The sequence below is a fragment of the Dermochelys coriacea genome, chromosome 3 (assembly GCF_009764565.3).
Source record: "Dermochelys coriacea isolate rDerCor1 chromosome 3, rDerCor1.pri.v4, whole genome shotgun sequence".
Lineage (NCBI taxonomy): Eukaryota > Metazoa > Chordata > Testudines > Dermochelyidae > Dermochelys > Dermochelys coriacea.
The window spans coordinates 184,609,392-184,634,103 of NC_050070.1; the positions used below are offsets into that span (position 1 = coordinate 184,609,392).

Sequence of the window (24,712 nt, forward strand, 5' to 3'; positions counted from 1 at the left end):
TCGCCATGTGTGGCGACTGGCAACAGGAGCCTGCACCAGCACCCATAAACAGAGGCAAAGAAGCCTCTGCTCAGGGCTTGCCAAAGATAAATTGCTACAAGACCAACTGCTACGTCTTGTAGTCACCATTGTGCTGTGATGCACTGCAAAACGACCCTGCTGTCACACTAGCACACCCTTGCATGGTGGCATTGCACTGAGACATTGTCACACCCAGATATACTGCAATAACACCTTGCTATCACACCACAGAATCATAGAAGATTAGGGTTGGAAGAGACCTCAGGAGGTCATTTAGTCCAACCCCCTGATCAAAGCAGGACCAACATCAATTAAATCATGCCAGCCAGGGCTTTGTCAAGCCAGGCCTTGAAAACGTCTAAGGATGGAGGAGATTCCACCACCTCCCTAGGTAATCAATTCCAGTACTTAACAATCACTGTTCCCTCTAAGCTGTGCACGTGTGCGCGCGCACACAGATCCTAAACCCCACACATGCAGCGAAATACCGTGCGCACAAAAATTTCCACAGAAGCACAATTTGCACAGAAGAAATTTTTTGCACACACAACCTTTCAAAAATTAGAGGGAACCTTAATTGTTCACAACCCTCCTAGTGAAATAGTGTTTCCTAATATCCAACCTAGACCTCCCCCACTACAACTTGCGACCATTGCTCCTTGTTCTGTCATCTTCCACCACTGAGAACAGCTGAGCTCCATCCTCTTTGGAACCCCCCTTCAGATAGTTGAAGGCTGCTATTAAATCCCCCCTAACTCTTCTCTTCTGCAGACTAAACAAGCCCAGTTCCCTCAGCCTCTCTTTGTAAGTTATGTGCCCCAACCCCCTGTACATTTTCGTTTCCCTCCGCTGGACTCTCTCCAATTTGTCCACATCCTTTCTGTAGTGGGGGGCCCAAAACTGGACACAATACTCCAGATGTGGCCTCACCAGTGCCAAATAGAGGGGCATAATCAATTCCTTCGATCTGCTGGCAATGCTCCTAGTAATGCAGCCCAATATGCCGTTAGCCTTCTTGGCAACAAGGGCACGCTGCGGACTCATATCCAGCTTCTCATCCACTGTAATCCCCAGGTCCTTTTCTGCAGAACTGCCGATTAGCCAGTCGGTCCCCAGCCTGTAGCAGTGCCTGGGATTCTTCCGTCCTAAGTGCAGGACTCTGCACTTGTCCTTATTGAATCCCATCAGATTTCTTTTGGCCCAATCCTCCAATTTCTCTAGGTCACTCTGGATCCTATCCTTGCCCTCCACTGTATCTACCTCTCCCCAGCTTAGTGTCATCCACGAACTTGCTGAGGGTGCAATCCACCCCTGCATCCAGATCATTAATAAAGATGTTGAACAAAACTGGTCCCAGAACCGACCCCGGGGAATTCCTTGATATCGGCTGCAAACTAGACATCAATCACTATCTATTGAGCCCGACAATTTAGCCGCTTTCTATCCGCCTTATAGTCCATTCATCCAATCCATACTTTTTTAACTTGCTGGCAAGAATACTGTGGGAGACCGTATCAAAAGCTTTGCTAAAGTCATGATATAGCACGTCCACTGCTTTCCCCATATCCATAGTGCCAGTTATCTCATCATAGAAGGCAATCAGGTTGGTCAGGCATGACTTGCCCTTGGTGAATCCATGTTGACTGTTCCTGATCACCTTCCTCTCCTCTAAGTGCTTCAAAATGGATTCCTTGAGGACCTGCTCCATGATTGTTCCAGGGAATGAGGTGAGGCTGACCAGTCTGTAGTTCCCCAGGTTCTCCTTCTTCCCTTTTTTAAAAATGGGCACTATATTTGCCTTTTTCCAATCATCTGGGCTCTCCCCTGATCGCCTCAAGTTTTCAAAGATAATGGCCAATGGCTCTGCAATCACATCAGCCAATTCCCTCAGCACCCTCGGATGCATTAGATCTGGACCCATGGACTTGTGCATGTCCAGCTTCTCTAAATAGTCCTTAACCTGTTCTTTCACCACTCAGGTCTGCTCACCTCCTCCCCATACTGTGTTGCCCAGGACAGCAGTGTGGGAGCTGACCTTGACTATGAAGACTGAGGCAAAAAAAGCATTGAGTACTTCAGCTTTTTCTACATCATCTGTCAGTAGGTTGTCTCCCCCATTCATTAAGGGTCCCACACTTTCCCTGACCTTTTTCTTATTGCTAACATACCTGTTGTCATGGTTCCGTCCCCATTCTGAACTCTAGGATACAGATGTGGGGACCCGCATGAAAGATCCCCTCAGATTATTTCTACCATCTTAGGTTAAAAACTTCCCCAAGGCACAAATACTTCCTTGTCCTTGGATGGTTACTGCTGCCACCACCAAGTGAGTTAGATAAAGATTCAAGAAAAGGACCACTTGGAGTTCCTGTTCCCTAAAATATCCCCCCAATCCTCTTCACCCCCTTTCCTGGGGAGGCTTGAGAATAATATACCAACCAAATAGGTAAACCAGATTCTTAAAAAACAGAACTTTATTATAAAGAAACAAAAGTAAAAGAAGCACCTCTGTAAAATCAGGATGGAAGATAACTTTACAGGGTAATCAGATTCAAAACACAGAGGATTCCCCTCTAGGCAAAACTTTAAAGTTGCAAAAAAACAGGGATAAACCTCCCACTTAGCACAGGGGAAATTCACAAGCTAAAACAAAAGATAATCTAAGTCTTGCCTTATTTAGTTACTCTTTTTGCAATAATTGAGACTCATTTTAGGATGATTTTAGAAGGAGTTTTCTGACCTGATGCTTCTCTGCTTCCCCAGAGAACACACAACAAAAAGCACAAACAAAGCCTCCCCCCTGTCCCCGTTTTGAAAGTATCTTCTTTCCCATTGGTCCTTTTGGTCAGGTGCCAACCAGGTTATTTGAGCTTCTTAACCCCTTACAGGTAAGGAGGAATTCTAGGCTACCCTTAGCTGTATGTTTATGACAACTGTAGAAACCTTTCTTGTTATCCTTCACATCACTTGCTAGCTGCAACTCCAGTTATGTTTTGGCCTTCCTGATTACACCCCTGCATGCTCGAACAATATTTTTATACTCCTCCCTAGTCATATGTCTAAGTTTTTACTTCTTGTAAGCTTCCTTTTTGTGTTTAAGCTCACCAAAGAGTTTACTGTTAAGCCAAGCTGGTCGCCTGCAATATTTGCTATTCTTTCTGCACATCGGGATGGTTAGTTCCTGCATCCTTAATAAGGCTTCTTTAAAATACAGCCAGCTTTCCTGGACTCCTTTCCCCCTCATATTAGCCTCCCAGGGGATCCTGCCCATCAGTTCCCTAAGGGAGTCAAAGTTTGCTTTTCTGAAGTCCAGGATATGTATTTTGCTACTCTACTTTCTTCCTTTTGTGAGGATCCTGAACTCAACCATCTCATGGTCACTGCTGCCCTGCTTGACGGCTTTGTACTGAGACCTTGTCACTCCCTGATATGCTGCAATGCAACCCTGCTGTCATGCCAGCACACTTCTGCATGATGGCATCTGGGGCAGTGTATGCACACCCCATCTCTGCCGGGGTGGGTAATGGATGTGAGGACACCGCAGTTCCTGTCTACCCAACTTTCTTGGACCTTTCCACACTGAAGTCCAAGGGTCAGAGCTAAAGCGGTTGCCCTTGGGTCCACAGCTGTGTGCCCTAGCAGCCTGAGTCAATACAGTGGCCCTTGCCTTCAGGGCAGTGTTGTCTAGCAGCCAGAGTCAATACAGCGGCCCTTGCCTTCAGGGCAGTGTGGCTTAGCAGCCAGACGCAATACAGCAGCCCTCAGATACACAGCAGTGCGGCCTACTGGCCGGAATCAGTATAGCAGCCCTCAGACACGGAAGTGTGGACTAGTGGCCAATACCCCAGCACCACCACCGGGCAGGGTGTGGTGGTCTAGGCAGAGGAGGCCGGGCCCACTCAACTCCACCAGCCCCCAAACCAGGGCCCCACCAGTGGCGGAGTGTTCCTCCACTGAGTAAGTGGGTAATCCCACCGAAACATGTTGAGCTTACATGGGTGGAAAATACCATTTGCTCACCCTTCCTTGGTCACTTATTACCACACTTCCTGAAGCTGCAGTCCATGGGCATCAGGGTCTTTGGGCTCCTCAGCGTGGGTAGTTCCTTGGGGCTCTGTTGGCTACAAATCTCCAGTCCAAATCTCAGGATCTCCGGCTCCCACAGGCTCCTCAACTGGATGGCTCCTCAGCTGGAGCCTTCACCAAAAGTCCTTCCTCTCCAGCAGTCAGCCCAGACTGAGTTGGGCTGCTCCCTTTTATACTAGCGTAGCACTTGGTGCATGCCTGGTACTGTCTGAGGGGCAGGACTTCCTCCCCTCATAGTATGTGGTTAACTCCTTCCAGCCCAGTGTGGAGTATGCTCACCCCATCACACACCCTCTCCCTTAAGAGGGACCCCGGCAGGCAATCCTTCCCCCCTCTCTCAACCTTGAGGACATTAGCAAGGTGCTGAAGGTTGTCCTCTCAGTTGCTTCTGTTGATAACAATGTCATCTATATAAGCTGCTGCATACTAGTCGTGGGGTTGTAAAACCTTGTTCATTAGCCTCTGGAAGGTGGTAGCTGCCCCATGCAACTCAAATGGCATGATTATAAACTGGAAGTGGCCATATTGCATGGGAACGTGAGTCTTCTCCCAGAATTTAGGCATCAGGGTTATCTCCCAATACCCTTTATTAAGTCCAGGGTTGAAAGATATTTGGCTCTCCCTAGGTGCTCTAGAAGTTCCTTGATACATGGCATCAGGTACACATTGAACCAGGAGATGGCATTGACCTTACAGAAATCAATACAAAATCGGATGGCCCTGCCTGGTTTTGGTACCAAGACGATTGGGTTCCTCCATTCGCTCTGCGATTCTTTGACTACTCCGATCTTGAGCATCGTGTCAAGCTCCTAGAGGATGGCAGCCCACATCTTCCGGGGGAGAGGCCAGTAAGGTCATCCCTCACTTTCTACCCCGGAGTTGTTGCAAAGTTGTGGCTTATGAGGTTGGTCTGTCTGGGGTGGGTAGATAGAATGTCCTGAAAACCCTGCAGGATGTGCTGTATTTGTTCCTGCTTCATGGGGCTAAGGCCACCAGTTTTGGGTCCAGGGGTTACCCCACTAGGAGCCCCAGTTCTGGTTCAGGGGGTGACAGTATGATGAACAAGGCCTTCCTGCTCGTCCAGGCTTTCAACAGGTTCACATGGTACATGCTCACTTCCTTCCTTCAGCCTGGCAACCTGATCTCATAGTCCATGTGTCCTACATGATGGGACACCTTGAAGGGGCTGTGATAAATGAAATGGTGGGGGTGTCCCTTTTATGTACACCCAGCCAGCCAGATAGCTATAAATCCCTCTTGGTAGTTCTTCTCAATTTGCTTTACCTGTTAAGGGTTAAAAAGTCTCCCTGCATAGGTAAAAGGAAGGGAGTGGGCACCTGACCAAAAGGGCCAATGGGAAGACTAGAACTTTTTAAAATTGGGGGGAAAAAACTTCCACTTTGTCTGTCTGTGTTGTTCTCCTGGAGAGCAGAGACAGGGCTGGAACTATGCTGTAAAAAGCTTTGGGCCAGGTACGAAAAATCACTAGACCATACCTAGAAACTACTCATTTGAAACCCCAGATATGTAAATAGATCAGGAAATGTCTAGAATTAGGTTTATCTCTTATTTCTTTATGGCTTGTGGACTCCTCTGTGCTAACCCCAGGTGCTTTTGGTTTCCTTGTAACCTTTAAGATAGACCTCAAGAGAGCTATCTTGATGCTTAATCCGTATAATTGTTTTTTTTAATCTAGCAAAAAGCCTAAATTCCAAATGTATTTTCATTCTCTTTCTTTTTTTTTAAATAAAATTAACCTTTATTTAAGAACAGGATTGGATTTTTGGAGAAATGTTAGGATTTTCAATGCTAAAATCTGGCGTGGAGATTACCTGGACATCTCCCAACCATCTCCCCCAAATTCCTAGTTTAAAGCTCTCTTAATCAGTTGTGCCATCCTCCATCCTAAAAGTCTATTTCCTTCCCTACTCAGATGAAGTCCATTCTAAGAGAACTGTCCTCTGTCCATGAATGCCTCCCAGTGGCCATACATCCCAAAGCTCTCCTTATAGCACCACTGCCTAAGCCATCTGTTGATAGTCATAATCTTGTCACACCTTTCTCTCGGAACAGGCAGAATCCCACTAAAGATCACCTGAGCCTCGATTTCCTTAAGTGTCTTCCCCAGCCTAGCATAGTCTCCCTTAATACTTTCCAGCGAGAATCTAGCCGTATCATTTGTTCCCACATGAAGGATAATTAGGGAATTCTTTCCCATCCCTTTAGGAATCAGCCTTGACAGGGGCCTTGCCACTTGGCCAAAAGTTTCAATTCTGTAGAGGGCAACAAAAGCAACACCCGGTCTCCCGGCTCAAAGATGCGTACCTTAGATCCCCGGTTGTACTGTCGCTCCTGGGTCTGCTGGGCTTGTATCAGGTTCTCCCAAGCAAAGGCCCCCGCAAGGCCGAGTCATTCCCTGAGACATAGCACATACTGGGTAGTTCCCAGGACTCATATCCCTTGTGCCTCCCAGTTTTCCCTCAACAGGTCCCTCGAGGTTGCCTCTCATAGAGGAGCTCGAAAGGGGAGAACCTGGTTGAGGCTTGGGGACCTCCTGTACGGCAAAGAGTAGGGCAGGCAGGAGTGAATCCTAATGTTGGGGGTCATCCTCTACAAATTTTCACAGTATGGATTTCAGGGTTCCATTGGAACGTTCAACGAGCCCGTCCATTTAGGGGTGATATACTGATGTCCTGAGTGTTTTAATATTTAGGAGGCGGCACAACTCAACTATTAATTTGGAGGACACATTGGTGCTTTGCTCAATTAAAATTTCCTTGGGTATCCCCACCTGAGCAAATATCTTCACCAACTCTGTGGCAATGTTCGGGACCGTGGCCACGAGGAGAGAGACAGCCTCAGGGTACCGTGTTGCATAATCGACAACCACCAGGATGAAATGGTTCCCAGTCTTGCTCTTCTCTAGTGGTCCAATAAGATCAATTCCAACACATTCAAATGGTATGCCTTCCACAGGGAGGAGTCTGGGGGGAGGCTCAGGGCACCCCCTTAGCTCAGGCCCCCTGGTATTTGGGATGGACACAGAATAGTTCCTTAGCTCCTGGTGGATACCCAGTCAGAAAAAGCGGCAGACTATCCCCTGGAGAGTTTTTTCTCTACCCAGGTGTTCCACCCAGGGCGTCACATGGGCCAAATGCAGGATATTCCTCCACAATCTCTGGGAAACCAGAAGCTGGTGGATAGCCTCTAGTATTTGGGGTCCTTAACCACTCGATATATGAGGTCTCTCCAGATCTCAAACAGTGGCCACTGTGAGAGTTTCAGCACATCAGCTTCTTCTGCATCTGGGACCACTGCCTGTTCCCAGGTTCAACTCAAAGTCAGGTCCTCCCTTTGCTACAGTAGGAAATCTCCATCTCTCTCAAGCTCTGTTTGGGCATTTTCCAGGGTTGATCCATGTCCAGGTGGGAGTCCACATCCAGTTCAGGGGATTGGACGGCCCTTCCCAGGGTTGGCTTCTGAGGGGAGTCCGAGCAGTTCCTTTCTTGGGGGTCTGGTGATATGGTTCCAAGTCCTGTAGAATCTCCCCAAAGGCTGGCCAAATTCACTCTAATACCACCAGGTAAGTGAGCTGGGGGACCACGCCAACAGGTATCACTTCCTCTAACGGTAGACCTCAAGCCTTACGCAGGCATTTGGGTAAGTTCGGGTGTCCCCAGGGATACCTTGTAGCTCTATCTTGTCCCCAGAGATTTTGAGGTCAGAATCATAGTATCATAGACTATTAGACTGGATTAAGTTTAGAAGTGTGAGCAACAAGGCTGATGTCGTGGTGGGAGTCTGCTATAGACCACCGGACCAGGGAGATGAGGTGAACGAGGCTTTCTTCCAGCAACTCATGGAAGTTACTAGATTGCAGGCCCTGGTTCTCATGGGAGACTTCAATCACCCTGATATCTGCTGGGAGAGCAATACAGCAGTGCACAGACAATCCAGGAAGTTTTGGGAAAGTGTAGGGGACAATTTCCTGGTGCAAGTGCTGGAGGAACCAACTAGGGGCAGAGTTCTTCTTGACCTGCTGCTCACAAAATGGGAAGAATTAGTAGGGGAAGCAAAAGTGGATGGGAACCTGGGAGGCAGTGACCATGAGATGGTCGAGTTCAGGATCCTGACACAGGGAAGAAAGGAGAGCAGCAGAATACGGACCCTGGACTTCAGAAAAGCAGACTTTGACAACCTCAGGGAACTGATGGGCAGGATCCCCTGGGAGAATAACATGAGGGGGAAAGGAGTCCAGGAGAGCTGGCTGTAGTTTAAAGAATCCTTATTGAGGTTATAGGGACTGTCATAAATATAAAGGGAAGGGTAAACACCTTTAAAATCCCTCCTGGCCAGAGGAAAAACCCTTTCACCTGTAAAGGGTTAAGAAGCTAGGATAACCTCGTTGGCACCAGACTACAATGACCAATGAGGAGACAAGATACTTTCAAAGCTGGAGGGGGGGGAAACAAAGGCTCTGTCTGTCTGTGTGATACTTTTGGTGGGAACAGAACAGGAATGGAGTCTTAGAACTTAGTAAGTAATCTAGCTAAGTATATGTTAGATTCTGTTTTGTTTAAATGGCTGATAAAATAGCTGTGCTGAATGGAATGGATATTCCTGTTTTTGTGTCTTTTTGTAACTTAAGGTTTTGCCTAGAGGGATTCTCTATGTTTTGAATCTAATTACCCTGTAAGGTATTTACCATCCTGATTTTACAGAGGTGATTCTTTTACTTTTTCTTCTATTAAAATTCTCCTTTTAAGAACCTGATTGATTTTTCATTGTTCTTAAGATCCAAGGGTTTGGGTCTGTGTTCACCTATGCAAATTGGTGAGGATTTTTATCAAACCTTCCCCAGGAAAGGAGGTGAAGGGTTTGGGGAGGATTTTGGGGGGAAAGACGATTCCAAGCGGGCTCTTTCCCGGTTATATATCTGTTAGACGCTTGGCGGTGGCAGCAATAAAGTCCAAGGGAAAAAGGAAAATTGTTTGTACCCTTGGGGAAGTTTTAACCTAAGCTGGTAAAAATAAGCTTAGGAGGTTTTCATGCAGGTCCCCACATCTGTACCCTAGAGTTGAGAGTGGGGAAGGAACCCTAACAGGGACAAACCATCCCGATGTGTAGAAAGAATAGTAAATATGGCAGGCAACCAGCTTGGCTTAACAGTGAAATCCTTGCTGATATTAAACACAAAAAAGAAGCTTACAAGAAGTGGAAGATTGGACAAATGACCAGCGAGGAGTATAAAAATATTGCTCAGGCATGCAGGAGTGAAATCAGGAAGGCCAAATCACACCTGGAGTTGCAGCTAGCAAGAGATGTTAAGAGTAACAAGATCGGTTTCTTCAGATATGTTAGCAACAAGAAGAAAGTCAAGGAAAGTGTGGGCCCCTTACTGAATGAGGGGGGCAACCTAGTCACAGAAGATATGGAAAAAGCTAATGTACTCAATGCTTTTTTTGCTTCTGTCTTCACAAACAAGGTCAGCTCCCAGACTACTGTACTGGGCAGCACAGCATAGGGAGGAGGTGACAAGCCCTCTGTGGAGAAAGAAGTGGTTCAGGACTATTTAGAAAAGCTGGACAAGCACAAGTCCCTGGGGCTGGATGCGCTGCATCCGAGAGTGCTAAAGGAGTTGGCGGATGTGATTGCAGAGCCATTGGCCATTATCTTTGAAAACACATGGCGATCGGGGGAGGTCCCGAACGACTGGAGAAGGCTAATGTAGTGCCCATCTTTAAAAAAGGGAAGTAGGAGGATTCACACTCATAAGCATATTTCCATAAAACATTAGGGAGTGCAACGTCACAAAGATATTGAACAGAAATGGCCCCAGGACTGACCTCTGGGGCACTCCGCTTGATACCGGCTACCAACTAGACATCGAACCGTTGATCACTATCTGTTGAGCCAGCTTTCTATCCACCTTATAGTCCATACATCCAGCCCATACTTCCTTAACTTGCTGGCAAGGATACTGTGGGAGACAGTATTAAAAGCTTTGCTAAAGTCAAGATATAAAGTCAGGGATCAATCTCTCCCGGATGATTGCCTGGCTATAGCCCAAGACAACTAAAGCAGTTGTTGCAATCTCTCCCACTCACACCAGGACCAGCAGCTTCTCTGCACCCTGCCAACCTTTGGCCGACTACACAGATTTGTCCATAATTGCAGTCCATGTAGGGACAGTCTTGGCGGAAGTGCTCCTATAGACCACACTCCCAGCAGTCTAAGTCCAATACCCATATGGCCGATTAGATGGACTGCAGGGAAATTCATCCAGACCGCCAGCATGGTATACTAGACAACAGAAGTTATGATCCCAGGGGCCCCACACATCCAGCCCTCAGCCCCTGTTTTCCCATCATGAAGCAGTGTTTCCCTTGCGCCAACTCCCAGGCCCAAGTGTTGACGCTTCGGGTCAGGCAACCCTGGTGACCATACACGCCCCTTGGTCTCCCAAGGATTTGTATAATTTGATTGAAAAATTTCCTAAAATAAGGGAAGACCCTGTCAAATTTCAAGAAGAATTGAGAACAGTCATAAGCTGTTACAACCCTAACTGGGCAGATTTAAATGAACTCCTGAGAGGGGCCCTGCTCAGGGAAACATTAAATCACCTCCTACAAGAGGCCCAGTGGCCCAACAACAACCAAAGCCATAATAGGGACTTAAATACAGACCAGAACAACCTGCTGGATGCAGTTCTTAAAATCTGCCCAAAAAAGGCAGATTGGACTAAAATTAGTGCTTGTAGACAAAATAAAGGAGAAAACCCTGCTGATTACATGCAGTGCCTTAAGCAGGTTTTTGAAGGATATTCTGGCATAGATAACGCAGAGGAAGATGCCAAACAAGCCATAGTGGCAGCCTTTGTCCAGGGACTCAATCCACAATTAGCAAACCATTTAAAGCTTGGTATCATGGATTGGGAAGGAAAAAACCCTAACGAAATTTTGGCAGCCTCCCAGCATTACTCCCATCAGTTAGAAAAGAAAAAGGATGACATTGAAACTAAATTAATGACCCTCCAGATCCAGAACATATAGAAACCCCACAACAACCGCCCATTAAGGGGAAGAGGAGGGAGACCCAGCAGAGGTCCTCACCGTCCCCCTACTCAGGGGCAAGGCAATGATGCCTGCTAATGTTGTGGACAGGTGGGCCATTGGAAAAGTAATTGTCCCAATCGCTTTAACCGATCAATCGACCCTGCCCTTGCACCGCAATATTCTTCCCCTCTTCCCTTGTGCCCTCAAAGCTGTTAGGATAGCCAGGAGACGGGTGACATCATCGCTCCGCTTGTCCCTTTAAACCAGATGGGACCATATGTAAACTGTATAATTAATGGCACCCCTACCTCTTGCCTGCTAGATACCGGTGCCTCTCAGTCCACCCTCTGCGCGAACGACTTCCCTTCCCTTCCAGTAACCTCAGAAATAGTGAATGCAGTAGGAGTGAGCAACACTCCTATTCCCCATCCTATCTCCTCACCTCTGACTGTCTCTATTGGTCCTCTGTCTGAGCACCATGCTTTCCTCCTCAGCCCCTGGTCACCTGTTAATCTTTTGGGAAGAGACTTGCTGTGCAAATTAAATTGTACAATTTATTGCACCCCAGATGGTGTGTATTTGGATGTCCCAGATCCCAGTCAAAATGAGGTCCTGGCAGTCCTGCAATTGGGCGCTTCAGAAGAGAAGACTGACCCCAGCCCTTCCTTGTTGCAACAGGAATTGCTGGCCAAGGTTCCTCCCTGTTTGTGGGCTGAGCATACCAACCAGGTAGGGTGCATCAGGACTGCCCAATCGGTTCAAATTCGCCTAGATCCGGCAAAACCCCTTCCTAGAGTTCAGCAATACCCTCTCTCAGTGGAGGCCGAGGAGGGAATCCACCCAGTAATTACCTCCCTAATTAGTCAAGGAGTTATTATTCCCACAGTCAGTAAATGTAACACCCCCATTTTACCCTTAAGGAAACCTGGCAAGCAGACTTGGTGCTTTGTCCAGGATCTCCGTGCTGTCAATACCGCCGTTCTCCCTACCTATCCAGTTGTCCCGAACCCTGTTATTATTCTTTCCTATATTCCTCCCTCTGCCGTTTATTTCATGGTTGTTGACCTCTGCTCAGCTTTCTTCTTTATCCCTGTCCACAGAGATAGTCAATATCTGTTTGCTTTTACCTACCAAGGGTGTCAATACACTTGGACCAGGTTACCCCAAGGTTACACCAAATCGCCCACCTTGTTCTCGCAGATCCTCAAAAGGGATCTGGATGACATTGAGTTCAAAATGGGGTCCACTCTGGTCCAGTATGTAGATGACCTGCTGTTGGCATCGCCATCTTTAGAGGCCTCCAAAACTGATTCCCTTACGCTATTGCAAGCTCTAGCCGAGAAGAGTCATAAGGCCTCCAAATCCAAACTGCAGCTCTGTCTGCCCAAAGTCCACTATTTGGGACATGATATTTCAGCTGGAGAGAGACGCTTGTCCTCTGCACGAATACAAGCCATCCTCCAGGTCCCTAAACCAACCACTAAGAAACAAATGCACGGCTTCCTAGGTATGGCCAGGTATTCCCGACAGTTGATCCTTGGGTATACACTATTGTTAGGCTTCTGCAAGAATTAACCCTTGATAAGGTCCCTGAACCCCTTCCATGGACCCCAAAAGCCAAGGAAGCATTTATTAGGATTAAAGAAGCTCTTACCAGACCCCCTTGGGCTGACCTGACTACCGGAAGCCCCTCACTCTCTATTGTCACGAAAAGGAGGGAATAGCGTTGGGGGTTCTTACTCAAACTCATGGTGACAAACAACGCCCCGTAGCATATTATAGCTCACCTTTGGACCCTGTCGCGGCTGGACTCCCTCCTTGTCTTAAGGCGGTAACTGCAACCGCTTCCCTTGTGGAGGCTTCTGCTACTCTCGTCTTGGGTTCCCCTTATGTGTTGCCGTCCCACATGCTATGACCACTCTGCTTCTAAAAAGCAAAACCCAGCATCTCTCTAACTCCAGACTAACTAAATATGAAATGCTGCTTTTAAATGCTTCAATTGTAACTCTTACTCGTTGTCCTTTCCTTAACCCCACTTCCCTACTTCCCACAGCAGCTGAAGGAGAACCCCATGAATGTTTAGCTGAGACAGCAGAACTCTCCACTCCTGGAATTGATCTAAAGGATACCCCGCTTCATAATCCTGATCTACTATTTTATGTAGATGGGTCCTACCTCAGAAATCCTGCAGGCCTACTTGTGGCCAGCTATGCTGTTTGTTCCCAAAACAAACCTGTGGAGGCCCACTCCCTTAAGGGAGCACACTCAGCCCAAGTCGCAGAACTTGTCACCTTTAACCCAAGCTTGTACTTTAGCCAAGGACAATTCTGTTACCATCTACACAGACTCTTGATATGCCTTTGGGGTGGTTCATGATTATGGGCAACTATGAAAACACCGAGGATTTCTTACTTCGGGGGTGGGGGCAAAGATTAGTAATGGGCCCTTTGTTGATGTCCTTCAACTCCCTTCTGCCATTGCCATTGTAAAATGTACTGCTCCCCAGAAACCTTATGATGATGTTACAAGAGGAAATTCACTGGCAGATGCTATTGCCAGACAGGCGGCCCTTTCTAAGTCTCCGGCTCCATTTGATTTTATTTTTTTCAGTTCACAGTTCCCCTCCATGCCTGCCTCTCTCCACGATTTAGCTCTTATGCAAGATTCATCCCCAGAACCAGAGGACAGATGGAGGCGGGATCAATGTACTTTGCATCCAGATGGCCACTTGGTGGAACCAAGGCTGTGCTCCCCTATCTCACTCGTGCATCCCATGGATTGGCGCATGTGAGCAAAAGGGGGATGATCGCTTCAGTACTGCATCATTGGTATGCCCCAAATTTCTCCATTATGGCACAGCAGTACTGCAATTCTTGTCCAACCTGCCTAGCCCACAATACGAGACCAGTTCAGACAAAACCCGCTGCACACCCCACTTCATGGGGACATTTTGTAAATATCCAAATCGATTTTATCAATATGACAAAGTGTTCTTACGAATATGTTCTTGTCTGTGTCTGTATGTATTCTGGATGGGTAGAGACCTACCCTTGTGTTAAGGCTGATTCCCTCACCGTAGCAAAAAAATTGTTAAGAGACTTTTTTCCTCGGTTTAGTCTACCTCTTTCATAGATTCATAGATTCATAGATACTAAGGTCAGAAGGGACCATTCTGATCATCTAGTCCGACCTCCTGCACAGCGCAGGCCACAGAACGTCACCCACCCACTCCTATGAAAAACCTCACCCATGTCTGAGCTATTGAAGTCCTTAAATCATGGTTCAAAACTTCAAGGAGCAGAGAAGCCTCCCTCCAGTCAACCATGCCCCATGCTACAGAGGAAGACAAAAAAACCTCCAGGGCCTCTCCAATCTGCCCTGGAGGAATTCCTTCCCGACCCCAAATATGGCAATCAGCTAAACCCTGAGCACATGGGCAAGATTCACCAGCCAGATACCCAGGAAAGAATTTTCTATAGTAAATCAGATCCCATCCATCTAATATCCCATCTCAGGGGATTTGGCCTATTTACCCTGAATATTTAAAGATCAATTACTTACCAAAATCCCATTATCCCATCATACCATCTCCTCCATAAACTTATCGAGTAGAATCTTAAAACCAGATAGATCTTTTGCCCCCACTGCTTCCCTTGGAAGGCTATTCCAAAACTTCACTCCTCTGATGGTTAAAAACCTTCGTCTGATTTCAAGTCTAAACTTCCTGGTAGCCAGTTTATATCCATTTGTTCTTGTGTCCACATTGGTGCTGAGCTTAAATAATTCCTCTCCCTCTCCTATATTTATCCCTCTGATATATTTATAGAGAGCAATCATATCTCCCCTCAACCTTCTTTTAGTTAGGCTAAACAAGCCAAGCTCCTTAAGTCTCCTTTCATAAGACAAGTTTTCCATTCCTCGGATCATCCTAGTAGCCCTTCTCTGTACCTGCTCCAGTTTGAATTCATCCTTTTTAAACATGGGAGACCAGAACTGCACACAGTATTCTAGGTGAGGTCTCACCAGTGCCTTGTATAACGGTACTAAAACCTCCTTATCCCTACTGGAAATGCCTCTCCTGATGCATCCCAAAACCGCATTAGCTTTTTTCACAGCCATATCACATTGGCAGCTCATAGTCATCCTATGATCAACCAATACTCCAAGGTCCTGATCCTCTTCCGTTACTTCTAATTGATGCGTCCCCAACTTATAACTAAAATTCTTGTTATTAATCCCTAAATGCATAACCTTACACTTCTCACTATTAAATTTCATCCTATTACTATTACTCCAGTTTACAAGGTCATCCAGATCCTCCTGTATAATATCCCGATCCTTCTCCGAATTGGCAATACCTCCCAGCTTTGTATTATCTGCAAACTTTATTAGCACACTCCCACTTTTTGTGCCAAGGTCAGTAATTAAAAGATTAAATAAGATTGGTCCCAAAACCGATCCCTGAGGAACTCCACTGGTAACCTCCCTCCAACCTGACAGTTCTCCTTTCAGTAGAACCCGTTGCAGTCTCCCCTTTAACCAATTCCTTATCCACCTTTAGATGTTCATATTGATCCCCATCTTCTCCAATTTAACTAATAATTCCCCATGTGGCACGGTATCAAACGCCTTACTGAAATCTAGGTAAATTAGATCCACTGCATTTCCTTTATCTAAAAAATCTGTTACTTTTTCAAAAAAGGAGATTAGGTTGGTTTGGCACGATCTACCTTTTGTAAAACCATGTTGTATTTTGTCCCATTTACCATTGACTTCAATGTCCTTAACTAATTTCTCCTTCAAAATTTTTTCCAGGACCTTGCATACTACAGATGTCAAACTAACTGGCCTGTAGTTACCCGGATCACTTTCTATTAACAGCGACCGAGGTACACATTTTACAGGCCAAATCATGCAACAGATTTGCAAGGCTCTTAGCATCACCAACACTTGCATTGTGCCCATCACCCTCAGAGTGCAGTGGCGGTTGAGCGCAAGAATGGGGAACTAAAAAACAAAATCTCTAAGATCTGTGCTGAAACCAGCCTTAAATGACCTGATGCCCTACCCCTTGCTCTCATGTATATGAGGAGCACACCTACACGCAAACATGGCCTGTCCCCATATGAAATCCTTATGGCCAGACCTATGCATACGCCAGCATCCCCTCCCCCACTCCCTCACCAATTGGACCTGCAACTAAATGATGATACTGTAATAACATACTGTCAGACGCTAATTCGTTGTGTTAGGTCTATCCACTCACAGGTCCAAAATGCCCTGGTGGAACCAGCTGACACACCGTGCCACCCCCTTCAGCCTGGAGACTGGGTTTATATTAAGGTTTTTCAGAAAAAGACTTCTTTAGAACCTCGCTGGAAGGGCCCCTATCAGATCCTACTGACCACCAATACAGCGGTCAAGTGCATGGGATTCGTCAACTGGATCCATGCCTTCCACTGCAAGAAAATAATGCCACCCTTGAACCCAGACGCTGAGGATTTTCAACTGCCAGATCCAGTTCCCAAAAACAACCAGAGTGATCATGATGGCAACTGCGCTTCAGGCCCCAAAAGGGAACTTAGTACAACCTCGGGAAGAGAAAGTGATATCTCTGGTGATTCACCTTTATAGCCAGCTAAGGCTTCAGGCCTGCTGGTAAAGGGGATTCTGGAGATCAAAGGCCAGAATAAAGCCTTTAGAAGTCCAGTGGAGAGCCTAAAGCCCACTGGCACCCGGTTGCCATGACTGACCCCATGGTCAGAATAAAGGAATCAGCCATAGTGTGAAAATGGGTAATGCCTTCTGTTTGGTTCCTATGCTTAATTATGTTCTTGCTACTATTGCTGAACTTTCATGATACTGTTATCTTCACTCTTCTCTTCTGCAGACTATATAACCGCAGTTCCCTCAGCCTCTCCTCATATGTCATGTGCCCCAGCCCCCTAATCATTTTTGTTTCCCTTGCTGGACTTCCTCCAATTTGTCTACATCCCTTTTGTAGTGGGGGGACCAAAACTGGATGCAATACTCCAGGTGTGGCCTCACCAGTGCCAAATAGAGGGGAACGATCACTTCCCTCAATCTGCTGGCAATGCTCCTACTAATACAGCCCAATATACCATTAGCCTTGTTGGCAACAAGGGCACACTACTGACTCATATCCAGCTTCTCATCCACCCTAATCCCCAGGTCCTTTTGTGCAGAACTGCTGCTTAGCCAGTCGGTCCTCAGCCTGTTGTGGTGCATGAGATTCTTCCTTCCTAAATGCAGGACTCTGCGCTTGTCCTTGTTGAATCTCAACAGGTTTCTTTTGGTCCAATCCTCCAATTTGTCTAGGTCACTCTGGACCCTATCCCACCCTCCAGCATATCTACCTCTCCCCCCAGCTTAGTGTCATCTGCGAACTTGCTGAGGTTGCAATTAATCCCATCATCCGATCAATGATGAAGATGTTGAACAAAACCGGCCCCAGAACCGACCCCTGGGGCACTCCCTTGATATCGGCTGCGAACTAGACATTGAGCCATTGATCACTACTGGTTGAGCCAAGCTTTCTATCCACCTTATAGTCCATTCATCCAATCCATACTTTTTTAACTTGCTGTCAAGAATACTATGGGAGATTGTATCAAAAGCTTTGCTAAAGTCAAGATATATCACATCCACCACTCAAGATATATCACATCTGCACATTACCTCAATATTGGTGCCATACATAACAAAATTCATTCCACACATGGATGGAAACCATTAGAGGGAACATTGGTCTAGGCAAGTGTTGGGGTTCCTTCAGCTGTTTTGCAGTGGTTCCCCCCGCCATTCTGTCCCTCCTCCTTGGGCTCGTGGGCCTCCGAGGCCGGGCCTCTACCTCATTAGTGGCAGGTAATCCTCCATGAGTTCGATGGCCTCTGCCAGAGTCCGCAGTTGGTGCCGCTACACCCATTCCTTCCCCCTGCCTGGGAGGATCTGAGTGACTGTTCAAGGGCCACAGTTTCCACCACCTGGGCCACTGATCGTTTCTCGGGTTCTAACCACTACCAGGTGCTGTCTCGTAGACATGCTACCACTCAGGGCCTGGCCCTCATGGAATACCTTTCCTAGCAAAAGTGGCGGCGGTAGGTGTCATGGTTGATCCTTGCCTGGCCCAAGATGGAGGTTTTTCCTTTTTTTGTACTCCATGGCGTCCTGGGGATTTAAGCCCTGGTAGACTGTCTGCACTGGTCTGGTCAGATAAGGAGCCAACAAAGTATAGCCCAATTCCCTGACGGCCACTGGGTAGCGGTGGCTACCCATTCAAATGTTACCAGGAATGCCTCTGGATCATCACCAGGTCCCATTTTTGCCAAACGCAGAGAAAAACCAGCAGGAAGGGCCCCAGGTCTTGCCAGGATGGAGAAGGGTTTGGCTTCCCTGTTGGGTGCATCATGGTGGCTAGCTCTTGGATCAAATATTCTGCTGGGTCATGCTGCTGTGCTTGATGTTGCGCTGTCAACTCACTCATCAGCTGTTGCTGCTGGGTCATGATTTCCTGAAACAGCTGGGCCTGCTGTTGGGTGGCCTGTTGTTGCTGGCTATCCAAGAACAATTTCAATATTTTCTCCATCTCCATCTCGGGCGAGGAGGCAGATGGGCAGGCGAAGAAAGGTACTCTCATCTTTAAAAAAGGGAAGAAGGAGGATCCTGGGAACTACAGGCCGGTCAGCCTCACCTCAGTCCCTGGAAAAATCATGGAGCAGGTCCTCAAAGAATCAATCCTGAAGCACTTAGAGGAGAGGAAAGTGATCAGGAACAGTCAGCATGGATTCACCAAGGGAAGGTCATGCCTGACTAATCTAATCGCCTTTTATGATGAGATTACTGGTTCTGTGGATGAAGGGAAAGCAGTGGATGTATTGTTTCTTGACTTTAGCAAAGCTTTTGACACGGTCTCCCACAGCATTCTTGTCAGCAAGTTAAGGAAGTATGGGCTGGATGAATGCACTATAAGGTGGGTAGAAAGCTGGCTAGATTGTCGGGCTCAACGGGTAGTGATCAATGGCTCCATGTCTAGTTGGCAGCCGGTGTCAAGTGGAGTGCCCCAGGGGTCGGTCCTGGGGCCCGTTTTGTTCAATATCTTCATAAATGATCTGGAGGATGGTGTGGATTGCACTCTCAGCAAATTTGCGGATGATACTAAACTGGGAGGAGTGGTAGATACGCTGGAGGGGAGGGATAGGATACAGAAGGACCTAGACAAATTGGAAGATTGGGCCAAAAGAAATCTAATGAGGTTCAATAAGGATAAATGCAGGGTCCTGCACTTAGGATGGAAGAATCCAATGCACCGCTACAGACTAGGGACCGAATGGCTCGGCAGCAGTTCTGCGGAAAAGGACCTAGGGGTGACAGTGGACGAGAAGCTGGATATGAGTCAGCAGTGTGCCCTTGTTGCCAAGAAGGCCAATGGCATTTTGGGTTGTATAAGTAGGGGCATAGCGAGCAGATCGAGGGACGTGATCGTTCCCCTCTATTCGACACTGGTGAGGCCTCATCTGGAGTACTGTGTCCAGTTTTGGGCCCCACACTACAGGAAGGATGTGGATAAATTGGAAAGAGTACAACGAAGGGCAACAAAAATGATTAGGGGTCTAGAGCACATGACTTATGAGGAGAGGCTGAGGGAGCTGGGATTGTTTAGTCTGCAGAAGAGAAGAATGAGGGGGGATTTGATAGCTGCTTTCAACTACCTGAAAGGGGGTTTCAAAGAGGATGGCTCTAGACTGTTCTCAATGGTAGCAGATGACAGAACGAGGAGTAATGGTCTCAAGTTGCAATGGGGGAGGTTTAGATTGGATATTAGGAAAAACTTTTTCACTAAGAGGGTGGTGAAACACTGGAATGCGTTACCTAGGGAGGTGGTAGAATCTCCTTCCTTAGAGGTTTTTAAGGTCAGGCTTGACAAAGCCCTGGCTGGGATGATTTAACTGGGACTTGGTCCTGCTTTGAGCAGGGGGTTGGACTAGATGACCTTCTGGGGTCCCTTCCAACCCTGATATTCTATGATTCTATGATTCTATGATTCTTCCTGCTGGGGCCTTTCAACAGGGCCCAATTGTTGCTCACATTCTCCACCACTTGCAGAGGTGTATGCACACCCTGTCCCCTGCCAGGGTGGATAGTGGGTGTGTGGACACTGCGCTTACTGTCTAACTGTCCAACTGTGTTGGACTCCTCCACACTGAGGTCCAAGGGTCAGAGCAAAAGTAGCTGCTCTTGGGTCCGGGGCTGCATGGCCTAATGGCCAGAGTCAATACAGCAGCCCTTGTGAGCAGGGCAGTGTGGCCTAGCAGCCAGAGTCAATACAGTGTCGCTTGCCTTCAGGGCAGCATAGCCTAGTGGTCAGAGTCAATGTAGCAACCCTCAGATACAGGACAGTGCAGCCTAGTGGCCAATACCAGAGGTAGGGGGGCCTGAGCCTACCCAACTCCACCAGGCCCCAAACCAGGGAATCCCACTGAAACAAATTGACAGGTGTGAAATACCACTTGCTCACCCTCTCTGAGTCACTTCCTACCATGGTTCCTGAAGCTGCAGTCCATGGAGTCTTGAGGTCTCTGGGCTTGTCAGTGCAGGTAATTCCCTGAGGCTCCATTGGCCACAGATCTCCAGTCTGGATCTCAGGATTTCCAGCTCCCTCAGGCAAGGGCTGTGATGGCTCATCAGGTGGAGGCTCCACCAAAGATCTTTCTGCTCCAGCAGTCAGCCCAGAGTGAGCTGAGCTGCTCCCTTTTATACTAACATAGCACTTGGTACATGCCCTGTACGGTCTGAGGGTCATGACTTCCTCTGCCCACAATGTGCTCTTAACCCCTTCTGGTCCAGTGTTGGGTATGCTTCACAGCATCATACTGACATATCGACACTCTGATACATGTTGATGACATCAGCACACCTCTACTTGATGACATCACACTGGCACATTGTCACATCATAGCTTCTGGTTTTGGGTGTTTATTAATTTCATTTTTAGGGTTTATTTTTAGCAATTTTTGAGTTCTGTGTAGATGGCCAAAAATCTGTATATTCACATAGTACTGTTTCAAACAGTAATACCTTAAAGCACATTAGTGAATCTTTAGTGTGAACCAACAAAGTCTACATAGCTCAATCAATGTACAATATATTAGTGCGCTTTAGAAATCACACCCTGTTAGTTCACTTTACTGCTCCATGTAGACAAGCCCTTAGATGCAAACTTGGTTGCAGGGATATTGCCTATATAAACTGCACTTGTAATGGGGTGAACTCAGCATGAACTAAGTAACCACTTTCAATGTTCTCACAGTGTTTATTGGATTAACACCAATTTCTTTGCGGGGGGAGGTATCTGGGGCTAGCTCTTGGATGTTTTATTGGTGTTCATTGGTTAAAACCTAAAATCAGAAGCCCCAACTATGAGACACTGAGAGGACAGAGGAAGGAGGGATAGCTCAGTGGTTTGCGCGTTGGCCTGTTAAACACAGGGTTGTGAGTTCAATCCTTGAGGGGGCCATTTGGGATTGGAGCAAAAATTGGGGATTGGTCCTACTTTGAGCAGGGGGTTGGACTAGATGACCTCCTGAGGTCTCTTCCAACCCTGGTATTCTATGACACAATGCAGTCACATCAGCACACGACTGTATGATGACATCATATGACATATTGTCACACCATGATGACATCAGACTGGCATGCTGTGATGGCACCATGTGGTCACATCAGCATATCACTGCATGATGGGATCACACTGGCACATTGTCATGTACCTTAAAATGGCTCTGTGCCAATACATCCTGAGGTTGCATCTGACATCATATAAGTGAATTCCCAGTGGACTAATTGGTGGTAGAACAGTGTGGATCAATAGTTAATTAATTAATGTTTATAAAGCACTTTGTAGCAGAAAGCTGCTGTATACATGCAGTATTATAGATTGCCAGTCTTTTTGCATATTTCAGCAGTACAAAAATGAAGCAGGTGGGAATGATGAGTAGGTATACTCTCTGTGGAGTCATTTACAAAACACATAATAAAGCAGGCACTCATAAATTCACACTGCTGAGTAGGAAACCCATTATGCATTACCACAGTTCGTAAATAAAGAAGCTATAAAAAAACAAAAAAACCCAAATCCTTTAAATACATCATTATGAAATGTACTTTGTTCATTTATTTTGACAAATGTAATTCAGTTTCAATTATTTATAATACTTTTTACCAGGATAGGTGTAAATGTACTGGAGTATGTTCTGCCTAAGCAATGGAATTGTGGCAATACAAATCCTCATGACAGCAGCTGCCATTAAATCTTTGCTGAGAAGTGCCCAGACCTGAGAGCTGACTTTTTCTTTTAAGTGGATATTTATAGTAGCTGAAGATGAGCAAAATTAAAATTTAGTGAGGTTGTATTGTAGCTAGTTCAGTGTTGCCGACTCTTACACTTTTATCGTGACTCTCACTATATTATTTTTCTTGAAGCCCCAGCTCCTAGAATTATGTGATTGTGAGAAAATCTCATCTTCCGTTTTTTAAAAAAAGTACACTTCTAACCTTCGTGGTTGTGGAGGAAAGCTTGAAAACATGACCCTAGTGCAACCTAAACATTCAAAAGCCAGAAAGCATATAAAAACAACCTAACAAAACATGTATTATTTTTTTAAACAGTTATGATTTTTTAAGCCAATCTCATTATTTTTGGGGACCTGGCTCATGATTTTTTAATGCTTAGAGTTGGCAGTACTACAAGTTTTCTTACAGTAACATGGAATATGAGAGGGAGTGAGCTATGTGCATACTAAATATTTCTTCCATGTATAGAAATTTGCTAGTGAAAAAATAATATTAATGCATTCTAGAAAAAGAGGGAGTGTTTTAGGAGAATCACTAAGGGGCAAATTTTGAGGACTCCTGTGAAGCAGAATGGGTGTGAGTTTGGTTTGCTGGGACAGGGGTTTTTGAGTTACACTGATCCTCCCTTTCCTCATCAGTGTGGTATAAGGTCCGTGGTTGTAGTTAGTAGAGCTGTTGAGAATCAGAATTGCTGTCCCCCAAGAAATTCTGGTATTTGGACATCTGTTTCAGTCTCAAATTGGGATGGGAAGCAAAATATCAATTTTTTTCATGGAATGGAAAGCTCTGAAAATTTTAAATTTGAAACAGCTTGGTTTTGCTTCAGCTTGGTTTAATGTTCAACTGCATCAGCTTGATCTGCTACAGTGCCTCACACCCTCATTCTCTCCCATGATGCAATGTGGCAGTTCAACCAGAGGAGAGAGCATGGCACATCACAGGAGATGCAGTCCAGCCTGGAAGCCTAACGCACAGAAGAATGAAGGGCTTGAGGCACTTGAACTACAAGTCTCATGAGGCACCATGGAACTCAGGCAGACACAGATTAAGTCAAACTAACCTGAAATGGAACATTTTATTTTGATTTTCCTGGGGGAAAATCAAAAAAATTCTGCAGAAACTTTATTTTCCATCAAAAAATATTGTGATGGAAAATTAGAGAGCAAACCATGAGGAATTCTGAGACTAGTAGCCAGTCAGAGCACAGGAATTTATGGTAACTAATCAGAGCACGGGGTGAGACGAGGTAGAGCCTTTTTCACAATAATACTTGTGTGCCCCATGTTCCTGTTGTTCATGGGGCAGAGGTGTGACATTCCCCTCTGGTGTTGTCTAGACTGGTGATCTGCTAGGTCACTCCAATCCTTGACTCTGGGAGCCAGCCTTACCCTGTGAGAACTCTGCTGTGAGAACCCCCACTCCTGGGCTGTTCAGGCACAGCCTCTGGCATGTAAGCTGCTCCTTGGATTGTGCAACCGAATGACACTAGCCAATACCTAGGGTCCCAAACACAACCCTAGGAACCTCCATCTTGCATTGTCCAGTTATACCTGCTCGATGCTGCAAGCTTATATGAGTTCGTCAATTTAACAAAGAAATTGATATGCACCAGCTTGTTATCACAAGAGGAGTCTCTGTCGTGCTTCAAACCAAATACACTGCTTCAGGTAGAATAAACAGATATATTAACTATAAATTTAGATTTTAAATGATTATAAGTCAAAACATAACAAGTCAGATTTGGTCAAATGAAATAAAAGCAAAATGCATTCTAAATTGATCTTAACACTTTCAATGCCGTTACAAATTTAGATGCTTCTCATCACAAGCTGGCTGGTTGCTCTCAGCCGTGCTCTCTCCTTTGATCAGCATTTCAGCCGCTTGGTGTGGTGTCTGTAGATGTAGGTGGAAGAGAGAGGAAGAGCATGGCAAATGTCTCTCCCTTTTATCATGTCCTTTCTTCCTTCTTGGTTTTGTTGCCCCCGCCCCTTCAGAGTCTGGTGAGCATTACCTCATTGCAGTCCAAAACTGACCAGTGGAAGGGGAGTGAATCACTCAGAGTCTAACAGATCCTTTTGTTGTTGCCTAGGCCAGCGTCCTTTGTACATGCATACATGCTCTGGAGAGTTTTTCCCTGAGCTTGCTTTAAGCCATGAGGATACATTTTCAGCCTCATAACT

At 46.3% G+C, this 24,712-nt stretch overlaps 1 long non-coding RNA gene across 1 annotated transcript in view; it reads right to left on the reverse strand.

Annotated features, from left to right (window-relative positions):
• The window catches only part of LOC122459667, a 1,177,620-nt gene that overhangs the window by 480,675 nt on the left and 672,233 nt on the right, over positions 1–24,712 (reverse strand). The gene's annotated exons all lie outside the window — the stretch shown is intronic.